General features: G+C 42.4%; 1 long non-coding RNA gene and 1 pseudogene across 4 annotated transcripts in view; one reads left to right on the forward strand and one right to left on the reverse strand.

Moving 5' to 3' along the window:
- Positions 1-6,610, forward strand: part of LOC149125639 (uncharacterized) — a 56,422-nt gene extending 49,812 nt beyond the window's left edge. For 3 of the 4 annotated variants that reach the window (XR_016237216.1, XR_016237215.1, XR_016237218.1), the window contains one exon: positions 2,322-2,950. This is a non-coding gene — a long non-coding RNA (uncharacterized LOC149125639). Of the gene's footprint in view, positions 1-2,321; positions 2,951-6,202 lie in introns of those variants that run through there. The other variant, XR_016237217.1, reaches the window with a different exon arrangement.
- A 1,885-nt stretch (positions 6,611-8,495) lies between these two features.
- LOC127493770 (U2 spliceosomal RNA) lies at positions 8,496-8,635 on the reverse strand (annotated as a pseudogene).
- Positions 8,636-13,417: the final 4,782 nt, after the last annotated feature.

Consider the following 13,417-nt stretch of genomic DNA (forward strand, 5'->3'; position numbering starts at 1 on the left):
GGCCCAAGGACTTGGGCCATCTTCTACTGCTTTCCCAGCCCATAGCAGAGAACTGGATTGGAAGTGGAGCAACCGGGACTTGAATTGACGCCCATATGGGATGCTGGCACTGCAGGTGCTGGCTTTACCTGCTATGCCACAGCACTGACCCCCATATATGGGATTTTGAAATATATTATCTCTTTTGTTTTCTTGAAAGATTTATTTATTTATTTGAAAGGCAGAGTTATAGAGACAAAGACAATGATCTTCCAACTGCTAGTTCATTCCTCAAATGGCCTCAATGATCAGGGCTAGGCCAGGCTAAACCAGGAGCTCAGAACTCTATCCAGGTCTCCCAGTGGGTGGCAGGGGCCCAAGTACTTTGGTAATTTTCTGTTGCTTTCCCAGGTGCATTAGCAGGGAGCTGATTTGGAAGTGGAGCAGCCAGGACTCAAACTGTTGACTGTATGGGATATTAACATCACAGGAGGCAGATTAACTTACTGCACCACAATGCTGGCCCCAGAAAAATGTTATGACCTAATGCCAATTTGTACACTCTGTAGGTAGCATCAAGAAAAAGCAGCACCCGATTTTAATTCATTTCAGTATATAAAAATGATAACTTATAAACCAGATCTGTTAAGGGAGAGTACATGATCTATTTCAAAAACAGTCTTGTTAATGTCTTTGGCTTACTGGGTGTTGGAGCAGCCGGTCAATTTTATCAGTAGATGAAGGACTCTGAACTAGCAGTATTCACAGCACAGAATGAGTCTTGTTTTCACAGACGTGGTCGTCACAGGATTCCTTTGAATCATGATCATTTTTGGTAATTGATAGCCAATTCTATCTTCAGAAGTTAAATTTATATGTGTTTTAAGAAACCATAGGTGTTCAAAGCCCAATTCCTCATTTATCTTTATGCTGCGCTTGGCCTTCTTGGCAATATTTGCAGGTGAATTAGCTGTTTGGGAAACTTGCATCCTGTATTGGAGTGCTGGGTTCAAGTCCAGGCTCTATTGCTGATTCCAGCTTCCTGCTAATGTGCACCCTGGGAGGCAGCAGGTGATGGTACTAGAACCTGGGTCCCTGACACCCTCATGGGAGATCTGGACTGAGCTCCAGGCTCTTTGCTTTGGCCTGGCCCATCCCTGACTGTAGCAGGGATGTCCCTCTGCCTTTCAAATAAGAATATAAATTAATTAAAAATGTACCTAATTGGTGATGGGGTATGGGAAGTGTTAAGGAAGGAAGTAGCCTAATTTTTAAGTTTGAAAGATTGTGACTGGGGCTGGCGCTGTGGCGTAGCAGGTAAAGCTGCTGCCTGCCATGCAGGCATCCCATATGGGTGCTGTTTTGAGTCCTGGCTGCTTCATTTCCTATCCAGCTCTCTGCTATGGCCGGGGAAGGCAGTAGAAGATGGCCCAAGTCCTTGGGCCCTGTACACGTGTGGGACACCCAGAAAAAGCTCCTGGTTCCTAGCTTGAGGTCAGCCTAGCTCTGGTGGTTACAACCGTTTTGGGAGTGAACCAGCGCATGGAAGAGCTCTCTCTCTTTGCCTCTGCCTCTCTGTAACTCCAACTTTCAAATAAATAAATAAATCTTAAAAAATTGTGGCAAATGTTATTTTAAAAGGAGAAAGAGATTACATGGTTATTCTCTTATTTAGAAGTTAACATAACTCAGGGGCTGATTCGTGGCCTAGTGGGTTAAACCCCTGCCTTCAATGCTGGCATCCCATACTGGTGCTAGTTTGTCTCAGGCTGCTTCACTCTCAATCCAGCTCCCTGCTTATGCTCCTGGGAAAGCAGTGGAAAATAGCTCAGGTAGTTGGGCCCCTGCACTCACATGGAAGAAGCTCCTGGCTCCTGGCTTCGGATTGACACAGCTCCAGCCATTGTAGCCATTTGGGGAGTGAACCAGCAGATGGAAGATCTTTTTCTCTGTCTTTTCCTCTCTCTCTGTCTATAGTTCTATCTCAAATAAATAAATAAAAATCTAAAAAAAGAGACCACAGTACACAATGAATATGATTTTAAATGCTAAGTAGTTTTATTAAAGCAATATATTCACCCTTACTAAATTTACAGTTATAATAAATAATAGAGGCACTCAGGCAAAATGGATAGAGACACCTTCCTCGAGCAATAGCACTCCTCAAGTCCATGAATAGCATTTGTTAATAACAGACAATAAAAAATGCCATTATGCTGATGTTTGAACAGTGTTCAGTCATTTGTATACAAGGACTGTAAGCTAAAGGCCAGTAGGAAAAAAATTACAGGTGGTCGCTATTTTAAAGTTTAAGGCCTATTTAACACTTACCCTCTCCTTAGCCCAGGGTGACAGCAGTGTGTGATACGGTTGGAATCCTGGAAGCAACCCTGAAACTGCCTCTGACAGTTGAGAAGATAGAATTCTATCCCTCTTCTGAGTAATTTCTTCTGCAGTCTCTCTGTTGGGAGCCAGTCTTGCTGAACATTGAAATACTGCTCAGCCCATTCTGCATCACGGACCATCCAGGCTTCCGGAAACTTTCCAAGCTGAAAACATTCCAGACATTCCTTAACACAACGGTCCTCAAAAGGCTGGTTTCTTCGGGTCCCGCAGGAACACTGGCTGCATGGTTGTAGTCCCCACTGCACAAGCCCTGCCTTAGCAGACACCGGGCTGGGGCTGCCTCCTCTCTCCTCTCAAAGGCTTGCTGTGCTCGGCCGGGAGTTTGTCCAGCTTGCGCTGAGCGGGGCGCCTGAGGACACTGGGACCCTCGGTAAGGAAGCCTCCGTCCACCAGGCTGAGTTTGCAGCAGCACAGTGAAGCTACACAAGAGGTGGGATATTTGGTGTGTGGTGTGTTTTCTTTGGAAACAGGCATGAAATGAGGTTTCCTTTAGCAAAGTCTTGCCCCCCTCCACATCCAAGAGTCTCCAAATTACTTTTAATAAATTCAAGAAACAGAAATTCTACACTGGAACTCTTATTAGCTGCCTTTCTTATAAAAATAATTTCAGGACACACCATTCCCCCTCTTTTTCCCTATTAATAGTTCCAGTTCTGCCTCTTTGCCCCCACTCTATCCGTCTCTCCTCACTTTGCTTCATATACACTTGGTTTGAAATTCATTCTCTCTGCAATCTGGGAAAAGGAATATCAACTGCTCCAAGATTGAAGCTTTTCAAGAAGGAGCAATATCTTCAGCCTTAATAAATTTGCAGTTATAATAAACAATAGAGGCACTCAGGCAAAATGGATACAGATACCTTCTTCTAGCAAGTCCATGGACTCCCCAAGTCCATGAATAGCATTTGTTAATAATAGATAATAAAACGTTCAATTATGGAGACTTCTTCCACAAATGACCTGCTCCTTTCACATGCAGGCTGATGAGCTTGGCACTGCTCTCCGTGGGGATTTAACTTGCCTATAATTCTCCGTAGCCTTTTCTTCCCCGGTTCCCACATTTCCTGATAAATACAGCAAAATCCGCAGTCTTACTCAGGAAACACGAGGACAAGGTCTGGCACACAGGTCTTACTGCGTAAAATACAGGTTCTTGGTCAAGTGTGACAGGCAGCACCAGCACACCTGGGTCGGGAGCTCTGACCAGTGGAGTTTGTCATTGGGGCCAATTCGTTCTCAGTGACCCGTGGGACACTGAACGCACCAGAGGTACTCTATAGTCAGTAGGAGACTGACAGCCAGTGAGCTGTCAGTCAGAGCCTGGGGTTGGGGGTGACAAGAATGAGGGGCTAAGGAGGAAGCCACTGGGCCATTGCACACTTCCGTGTGCAGTGTGAGAGCTGTGGGCTGGGGCTCACTACAGAGGTTACTAAAATGAGAAGGCAGTGGGCGACATGTTTTCCTCTGCCCTTGACAGGACACGTCCATGTCCTCTTTTGCCAGATCTGTTATTTTCCTGGATCCATTTACCCAAACGTCCTTCTGGCTTTGGAAGCTATGGCAGAATGTTCAAATGCCCAGTCTGAAACTCAGAAGCTCACCTAGACAAATTCTGTGAGATGTTGTCACCTAAAAATACCCCTTGTGGATCCCAGGGAGCAGGAATTGAAGCAGAGACAGCAAGTTCATGCTGCTTTTCAAAGAGTCACTATGGAGTGTTTACAAGGATCCCACAGATGACTAAAATTAGTTTATTCTGCACAGCATTAGCCACTGCTGACTCAAGATGGTGATACAAGGAGTGTTAAGCTGTGAGCTCACCAGGAAGCTCATTCCCTTAAAATTACTATCTGGCAGGGAGAGACCCCGCATTCACATCAGTGGGTGGAAGATGGGGTATAAATAGCCACTTGTTACACCACCACTCAGGAGTGCACGCCCTGCTTATCTGCAGCTGTGTTTCTCACGGGTATCTGAGCCTCCTGACTGGTCTCTTGTCTCTCAGGGCTCGAGAGTTTGAAGTGATTATATGTGCACGTAGGAATATCACTCTTTTTGATGGTGCGATACAATAATCAGAAAAAAGCTGAAGTGATCTGTTGAGGTTCATCCAACAACTCACTGGCACTTAAAACTGAGTTTTCAGTCCTATAATCTTCCAAGTTTTTATTTAAAAATAATTTATTTATTTATTTGAAAGGCAGAGTTACACATACAAGACACACACACACACACACACACACACAAAGATCTTTCATCTACTGGTTCACTCCCCAAATGGCCACAATGGTCAAGGCTAAACCAGGTCAAAGACAGGAGCCTGGGACTCCATTCAGGTCTCCTACATGGGTGGCAAGGGCCCAAGCACTTGAGTGATCTGCTGCTTTCCCAGGAGCATTAGCAGGGAGCTGGATCAGAAGTAGAGCAATTGAGACTCCAGCCAGTACTCATATGGGATGTTGGTATCATAGGCAGCAACCTAACCCACTGTGCCAAAATGATGGTCCTCTCCCCTTTTAAAGGATTCATTTTATTTATCTGAAAAGCATAGTTACAGAGAAAGATCTTCTGACACTGTAAACATCCTATAAGGCAGAGGACACGTCCTGTCAGCTGAGCCAAGTGTCAGTGGTCAGTGTATTAGAAACATGTTCGGATAGGCATAGGCAGAGAACAGTGTACAGATACTGGCTGTTCTGCTGCGGGAAAAGAGACTTTCTTCCTATTGAAGGTCAAGGTTATCAGAATCGAGCTGTACCCACACTCAAAATTATTAGCTCAATAAAGACAAAAAGTCAGAGAAGGCAACAATCTAAGTAAATTGGCTAATCAATGCAGGGTAACAGTGACTCCGTGTTTCTGTGTCAGCCTGTCACGTTCTGTCCTGGTGGCTGATTCTGTGTTCCTTTTCATACCTACTACAGATTTTCTGTGATAACCATTGTGGGACAGAAGTAGATGTTTTTCAGCATGTGCCAGACTCATTTCTAAATAGTTCTGTTGCTCTGTAGGTGCGCATTCTCTGCCACTTATAAATTTCCCCCATGTGTTGAACCCATTTTCTGACTTATTAAGTCCCAGGATGATTCTTCAGTGACACAAGAAGCTATGCATAACTGAAGCCCTGGAATGTTTCTTGTTGGGACATTGCGTACTTCATTTCTAATTAAGCTTTTCTTCTTACTCATATTTGGCTTTACTTTATCAATAAATTACACAATCAATAATTGGGAACAGCATCTTAGAAGTTCTGCAAAGATGCTTCTCAGTGATGCGTGGGAAAGAGAAGCGTTCAGGGAGAATTGGAATTCAAATGGCACTGGGGCTGGATGGCTCTTGGGCTTGATGATGTCATGGTGGAAGTGACAGCTAGACTTGTACTCATGCTAGCAGTTCTGCTCTGTAGTCAGATGAACATGCTGCAGACCTGGAGTGAATTTCTGGCTCCTGGTGAGGGCCTCAGCTGAGGGTACTGTGGGCATTTGGAAAGTGAACTAGTGGATGAGCACTCTCTCTATACCTCTCTCGCTTTTTGCCTCAAATAAATAAAATAAATTTAAAAATAAATAAAATAAATTTAAAAATAAATAAAATTTGATTTCACACATCCCACTTAGTTGGATATTCCCTTTAAAATTTCTTTGTGCCAAGTTTCTTTAGAAAAAGTTCTTGGGGGTGAGGTAGGCATATGTCCTACCAGTTAAGACGCAGCTTGGGACACCACAGGGTACCTGGGTTTGAATCCCAGCTCTTTTCCTGATTCCAGCTTGCTGCTAATGGGCACCCTGGGAGTTCAAGTATTTGGATCCTCTTTTCAGGATTCACAACTTTCTGACCATCTGCTGCAGCTTCTGCCATCCTCCAATCGCCAGCATACCTGATCCAACCTCCAGCAGCATTGATGTGGGCTCCTCAGGGCACCCTCCCAGGAAAGCGGTGGCCACCTGGGAGGCAGGCTCCACCGTCCAGCAGAGGAAAAATGCCAGCTGTGGAAGAAGGAGCACAGGCCGCACCACTTTGGCAGGCACCAGGGGGATGTGGGGATTCTACACAGAAGACTCACTTGGGCTCAGAGTTGGCCATGTTCTAGTATTATTTATGAGTCTTCTGTTCATTGCTTCTGTGTTTATGTCATCTGGTAGGGCAAGAACAATCGCTCACAGATTTGGCTGCATTTGTCATCATCTGCATTAGAAGGAAGAAACTCACCATGTCTTGTACCAAAAGTATAGTGATTTTCTGCTCCTGAGAAAGAAATTTTCTGTAAGCTTATTGTTTTACAGGGAACTTAACACGAATTGATTTTGAGGAGTCAGATTTTTTCCATGACTAATAAAGCTTTTAACTCATTTTTTAAAAAGTAGTTGGGTCCCAACTACCCATGTGGGAGACCCCAAACTGAGTTCCCAGCTCCTGGTTTCAGTCCTCGCCCAGCCCTGGCTATTGTGGATATTTGCTCTCTGTCTCAGTCTGTCTGTCTCCCTCAAATAAAATAAATAAATAAATGAATAAATACAATCAAACTTTAAAAACTAAAAAAAAAAAAAAGCCATTTGGCCTCTTTCATGTGACCAGTGTTGAGAAAAAGTCTTCAGAAGTCAAATTTCTTCAAAATGCTGTTTCAATGCCTCCATCTTCAGCTTCTGCCAATCACCCCATCCTTTCCTCCATCCCTTCAACTCTGACACCACCCTGAGATAATCCATGTATGACACTCAGGTAGAAAGAAAGTGCTCACGAAGTGTTGGTTACTATTTTCTCTGCCTCTTTATCCTAAAGAACTTTGCTCCCCAACTAGACTTTCAGCTCCTGGAGAATTTGATACTTTCTTTTTATTACCAGCTAGGACTGCACTTTCTGGGTCCTTGATAAATGTGTGTTGAATGAATAACAGAATTTTGTGTGTTTTTTTTTTTTTAATGTATCTTCATACTCTCATACCTGATAGTTAGTAGATCTTCAACATTCAATGAATGGATATAAGCCGAAATTTCAATTGTTAACTATTTGAAAGGCCACCAAAGTTAAGCACTGTGTTCCTATTATTGGTCTTCCTAATATCTTGTTAGTGCCAAACACATTACACAGCAACATCAGCAAGGTTACCCTTGAACCCAGTTATTGTCGATGGTGTGCTTTGTCATTTAAGTAACTGACTGCCCCGCTTCCCCAACTTCCTACATGAAGAGTAAAGTAATTATGGCTAACGTTTATTGTGCCTTTGCTTTGAGTCGGGCTCTGTTCTAGATACTTTACACATACTTAATTTAATTCTTGCTGCGATCACTTCCAAGGTGAGGCATCAACTTGCCTCAGGTCATGAACTTGGTAAGCACTGCATTGTAGCCAAAGCTGGGCTGGGGTGGCAGATGAATGATGGTTTGATGGCACATTTCATTGAATATGTTCAAATGAGAGCAAATGGCAGAATCCAGCCAGCCAAGATGCTGATACACAGAGGCTTCCATGTCCCTCTCAAATACATTGGTGCTCACAGCTGTCTTCTCCATCCCTGGCCCAGGTAGAGGGCGGGAGGATGCAGAAACTGCTGCTTGATTGGCAAGCACAGAAAATGTTCACCTAGCGACTCCAGGGCACTTGTCTTTGCAAATATCTGCTCTGCTCTATCAGCAAGCAACACCCTGTCTCATCCACGCCCACTTTCCCTCTCATCCTCTAATCTCTCCCAGGTGTTCCCTGGGCTTTGGATTTTCCACTTTCCTACCCTCCTCCAATGGCCTGAACCCTGCAAGTCATTTGAGATGCGAGTTAGGTAGCAGTTCTTGCTAGAAGCCTTCCCTTTTTATGTACTGGAGATATAGAAAGAACTAAGACTTGTTCCAGACAGGTGTTGGCACCTCTACAACCCTTTGAACATTGCTTTATCACTGTTCATATTGTTCTACTTTGTAAATGCTGGTTTAGTTGTCTCTGCTCCTAGGTTGCAAGCTCTTCAAGGGTGGGGATCCTGTTTTTAGTCACTTGTATCATTTCTATGAGTCACACAAAGTATCTCATTACTGTTTACTGAATGAATACATGATTGAATAAATGTAAGCATTCCTTTGCATGTCCATTCCGCTCCAAAATTATGGCATAAACCAAATACAGGAAATGTATATTTCCACATTTAGATGCCAAATATTTGGCAGGAAAAGCATTGCCAAGAATAACAAGTAAAAGATACTATTTCTCTGTCCTTGTGTATCAGCTACTACACTTGATCTTAGCCAAGAAGGCTGAGAAGTGATGTCCCTATGTATCAGAGAGAAAATATCCCATTGCTACCCAGACCAAGACCATAGGAATAAATAATGTTTGATGAGGGAAAAAAAAATGCAAGCCTGAAAAATTTGTGGCTGGAAAAAAAGGTTTCAAGCAGCATTTTATTTTTCCCTTCCGCGGACTTGTTGTGTAAATTATGTGTGGGGCAACTATCTGATAGGAGGATTCAGTGGTAATTACTTGTTCTCAAATGTTTGGTTAACCACGCCTCTTAATCCCACATACAGTAGCTTAGCACAGAATTAAATTCTGCCCTTTAGGTAGGATTAGCATGTGGAGTTTCTTATTTTTGTAGTTAAAATATTTTTATCCCAATACTTGTACTTTTCCATTAAGAATGAAGGCAGAGTGTGTATGTTGGGGGGGATATAAATAGTGTGGAATTTTTATGATTCAACTCATCATCCTTTTTGGTTTGTGGTTGATTTTTATGGGTACCATTTTTTTTAATTACTCACCCATAATTAGTTACAGGAACATAGAAAGAATTGCTAGATCATTTTCTCCTTTAATGAATCTAATATCTTCTCTTGGTCAATAATTAGCATCTTTAATTTTATAAGGGGTAAAGTAACTTCCTTCAGTCTTTCCTTTAAAAATGCAGACAATTCATGAGACAAGTTTAGATGGAATCCTTAGGGAGAAAGGTTTTTATCTGCTGCCACATAGAGCAGGAATGGGGAAAATTGTTACTCTGAATAACTGGCGAGTTTGGTCACGCTAATTTATTAATTAATTCATTAATGTTTGTTTGGGTCTAGAAGGGACCAGAACCTGCTATTTACTGGGGATGTGAAAAGAACTCAGAGCTGGTGTCTGTTCTCAAGTTGCTTTCAATGGAGCAAGGGATGCTTGTATGAACAGTTGCAATGAATTAAGACAGTTCTTACACGAAAGTCTCTACAAAGCACAGCAGGGCTTTAGCAGAACAGGAGCTGGCTGAGAGTGTAATGGATGGTGTGAGTCCAGAATAAGAATCTGCAGAGGAGACAGTACCTGAGCTGAAACCTGCTAAAGGAGCAGGAATTTGCCAGGCAGCAGAGCTGGTGGCTGAGTGATAGGTGAAGGTGTTCGAGACACAGAAGGATGAAAAGCTGGGTGCTAGAATCTGTGGGGCTTTATTATCTGTAGCAAGTGGCCTGGGACCCAACCCACAGCTCACTGAGCCATCTCAGTGAGAGGCAGTCCAAGGTGAGGCCCTTTGGGGAAAGGTTAGAGAGAGAGCAGGTTCATTCTGGCAGCCACATGCTGGGGAGACCAACGTAATGGGACACTGTCTCAGTATTTGGTCCAAACAATGTGAGGGCAGATATGGAACAACAGTGGTAGGAATCAGACGTGAGTGGTAATGCAGAGGCAGGGCCAGGCAGGTCACAGGGTGCTCTTGGCACTGGAAGCCACAAGATCTGTCCTGACTCAAGTTTCCATTCAGTGATCAGGGCTGCCTGCAGCACCCCAAGCACTGAAAGTAACTTGAAGCAGAAAAGTGAATGAGCCCAACCTCAGAACAGTTCCTTGACGTTAAATAGGACATTTTCAGCTTGATTGTCGCTTTTGGAGGAGCATATTTGTCTATCTATTGAGTAATCATATTTATGCCAGAAAGGTTACTGTAATGATTCCAACACCGTTCTCCAAGCCTGTCCCCATCTGCTTTCAAAGCCCCTCATTAGCACTTTCTTCATGGTTTCATTTTTATTGTGGAGCCAGTAAATGTATGCAGACGAAGATGATCAACACCATAAATATTAACCCGTGATGTCAGATCTGCTTTCCTGGTAGCTGAGATCTTCATTTAATGTGCATTGACATTTTCTATGCTTATGTCCATTAAATGCTTACATCTGCTTTCAAAACTCTTTAGAATTTCAGGAAATCTGTTACAATCATATTGATCTGCTACTGTCTCATGCGTCCTGGTGACAAGGTCCCCGCTTTGTGCCTTGGCACAGCCATTTTCTTGTCTGAATTGTTCATTCTTAGAAACCTCTAACCTCCTCTTTCAAACTCTGGCCCCAGATTAAATGTCCCTGAGATGTTTAGTCACTATTCCAGTTGCTTGTTGACTTCTTAACAGCAATGCATTAAACTTACAGACATGTTTCTGCTTAAGTCTTAAACATTTTCATGCACATATCTTGGGCAGTTAGTGTCATCCATAGTTGAGTGTGGGTCCAGCAGATGACATCATTAGCCAATGAACAGATAGTGGAAATACATTTCCAGCTCTCTGCCCTCATTTTGTATTGCCCTCAAAATTTCAGGATTTTTCTAGATCCCCAAATCTTTGCCTAAGTGTCATTGGGACATCATCGCTGTTTCTGACTTCTCTGTACAATTCTTTGAAAAAAATATTCAAAATACTTTACATGCACAGAAAAGTACAGAGTATAACAAACCTGAATTTTAAAAAAAAGATTTATTTATTTATTTGAAAGGCAGAGTTACAGAGAAGCAGAGGCAGAGAGAGAGAGAGAGAGAGAGAGAGAGAGAGAGAGAGAGAAAGAGAAAGAGAAAGAGAAAGAGAAAGAGAAAGAGAAAGAGAAAGAGAAAGAGAGAGGTCTTCCATCTGCTGGTTCACTCCCCAGATGGCTGCAACGGCTGGAGCTAGGCCAATCCAAAGCCAGGAACTAGGAGCTTCTTTCAGGTCTCCCATGGAGCAGCCGGGACTTGAACCTGCACCCATATGGATTCCAGTGCTGCAGGCAGAATAAGTTTAGCCCACTGCGCCACAGCACTGGCCCTGATGTTAGTTCTGTCTATCTGTATCTCTCTATGCCTCTCAAATAAATAAAAATGTCACATAAATAAAATTTTACTTAAGATATTCATGCATCAGAATTTTGTTATTTTTATCTATAAATTTCTGTGATTATATTTTAACAGAGCAATTATATTCATTATAATTATTGATATATTTAAAACTGCTTATAGCATCTAACTTGAAACTTTTTATTCCTTAGTGATTTTCCCTTATTTTTTTGTCATCTTTTAAGTAATTATTTACTTACACACTGTTTTGGAAAAAAATTCTGTTTATCTTCCTAATGTGGCTACCACTTTAAATGCAAAAATAACACATATTACTTTTAAAATTACATGTATACTTATCTTCTCAATCTCTCTCTGTTGAGATCCCATCATTTCACCCCACAAAAATACAAGTACCTCCCCTTTTTCCCTTTTCCTTCTTTCCCAGAAAAGTGGTTATATTATTCCCAATCTTCTATAGCTTGCTTTTATGTTATATCTTTGAGCATATGATTATGATATTTTAACATATCATATGGCAGTTGAACATATGACCATATGACTGACATAGGTGACTCATTCTTTGTAATGGCTGTGTAACAGTGATGATGGTGGCTGACATTTGCTGAGTGAATACTACCTGTTGAAAACTTCATCTTCTGCAAAGTTCACAACAACTACATGAGCAAGGAAGCTCCAGCTTAAAGACCGAGGAACCTGCAGCTTAGAGGTGTGGTAGATAGAATAAAGATCTCCCAATGGACTTGCATCTAATTCCATGAATCTCGTGACTGCTACAATCATATTGATCTGCTAAAGACTTTGAGGATTAAGACCAAGGACTTTGAGATGGGGAAATTATTCCGGAGCAGCCAGGTAGGCCCAATCTAATCACTTCTGTCCTTAAAAGTAGAACCTTTTCTCACTGGGTGAGAACAGATGTGATGGCAGAAGCAGCGTCAGACAGAGGCAGAATGGGAGGAATTCAGCACCTTTGTTGCTGTCTTTGAGAAGTAAGGATTTACGTGCAGGAACCAGTGACAGGACTCCAGGAACTAAAGGCATAAGCTTATAACCAGCAGGGAAATTGAGGCCTCCGTCTTACTGATTTCTGCCAACACCTGATAAGCAAGATTCTGGGACTCTATGAGAAGGAACTCAACCCTACCAACCCACTAATTTCAGTCCATTCTAACTTATAACTTACTGTATTGTGAGAGGATAACTTTGTTTTGTTTTACCTCACAAATTGTAGTAATTTGTTTTTGCTTTTCTTAACATTTATTTGTTTATTTGATAGGCAGAGTTACAGGCAGAGAAGGAGAAACAGAGAGAGAAAGAGTCTTCTATCCACTGGTTCACTCCCCAGATGGCCGCAACAGCTGGAGCTGGGCTGACCCAAAGCCAGGAGCCAGGAGCTTCTTTCGAGTCTCCCACATGGGTCAGGGGCCCAAGCATTTGGGCTATTTTCCACTGTATTCCCAGGCCATCAGCAGAGAGCTGGATCAAAAGAGGAGCAGCCAGGATATGAAATGGTGCCTATATGTGATGCAGGTGCCACAAGGTAGTAGCTTAACCTCTTAGGCTACAGCATGGACCCTAGTTGTAGTAATTTGTTATCACAACAATAGAAAATGGATACAAGTGACCACAACCAATAAATAGGCTGTAGAGTGAAATAGAAGCTTAGACTCCAGTAGTCTGATTCCAGGGCGTATGTATGGCTAAATCATAATTTGTTTAACCAGTCTATTCTGATGGCCATTTAGCTTGCTTCCCATTTGTAGTATTTCAGACAATGGACAAATTTCCTCACATCTATATCCTAATACACTTTGGTTAGGATTTTTATAGGGAAATTCCTAAAAATAAAATTATTGGTCAAAGGGCGCGCGCGCGTGTGTGTGTGTGTGTGTGTGTATAGTAAAATCACCTTGCAAAATCTTCCTAAAGCAACATTTTGACAAGAACTGAAATCAGCAGGGAAAGAATTAACA

Source organism: Oryctolagus cuniculus, chromosome 7 (assembly GCF_051225735.1).
Source record: "Oryctolagus cuniculus isolate XC-2025 breed Fujian yellow rabbit chromosome 7, ASM5122573v1, whole genome shotgun sequence".
Classification (NCBI taxonomy): domain Eukaryota; kingdom Metazoa; phylum Chordata; class Mammalia; order Lagomorpha; family Leporidae; genus Oryctolagus; species Oryctolagus cuniculus.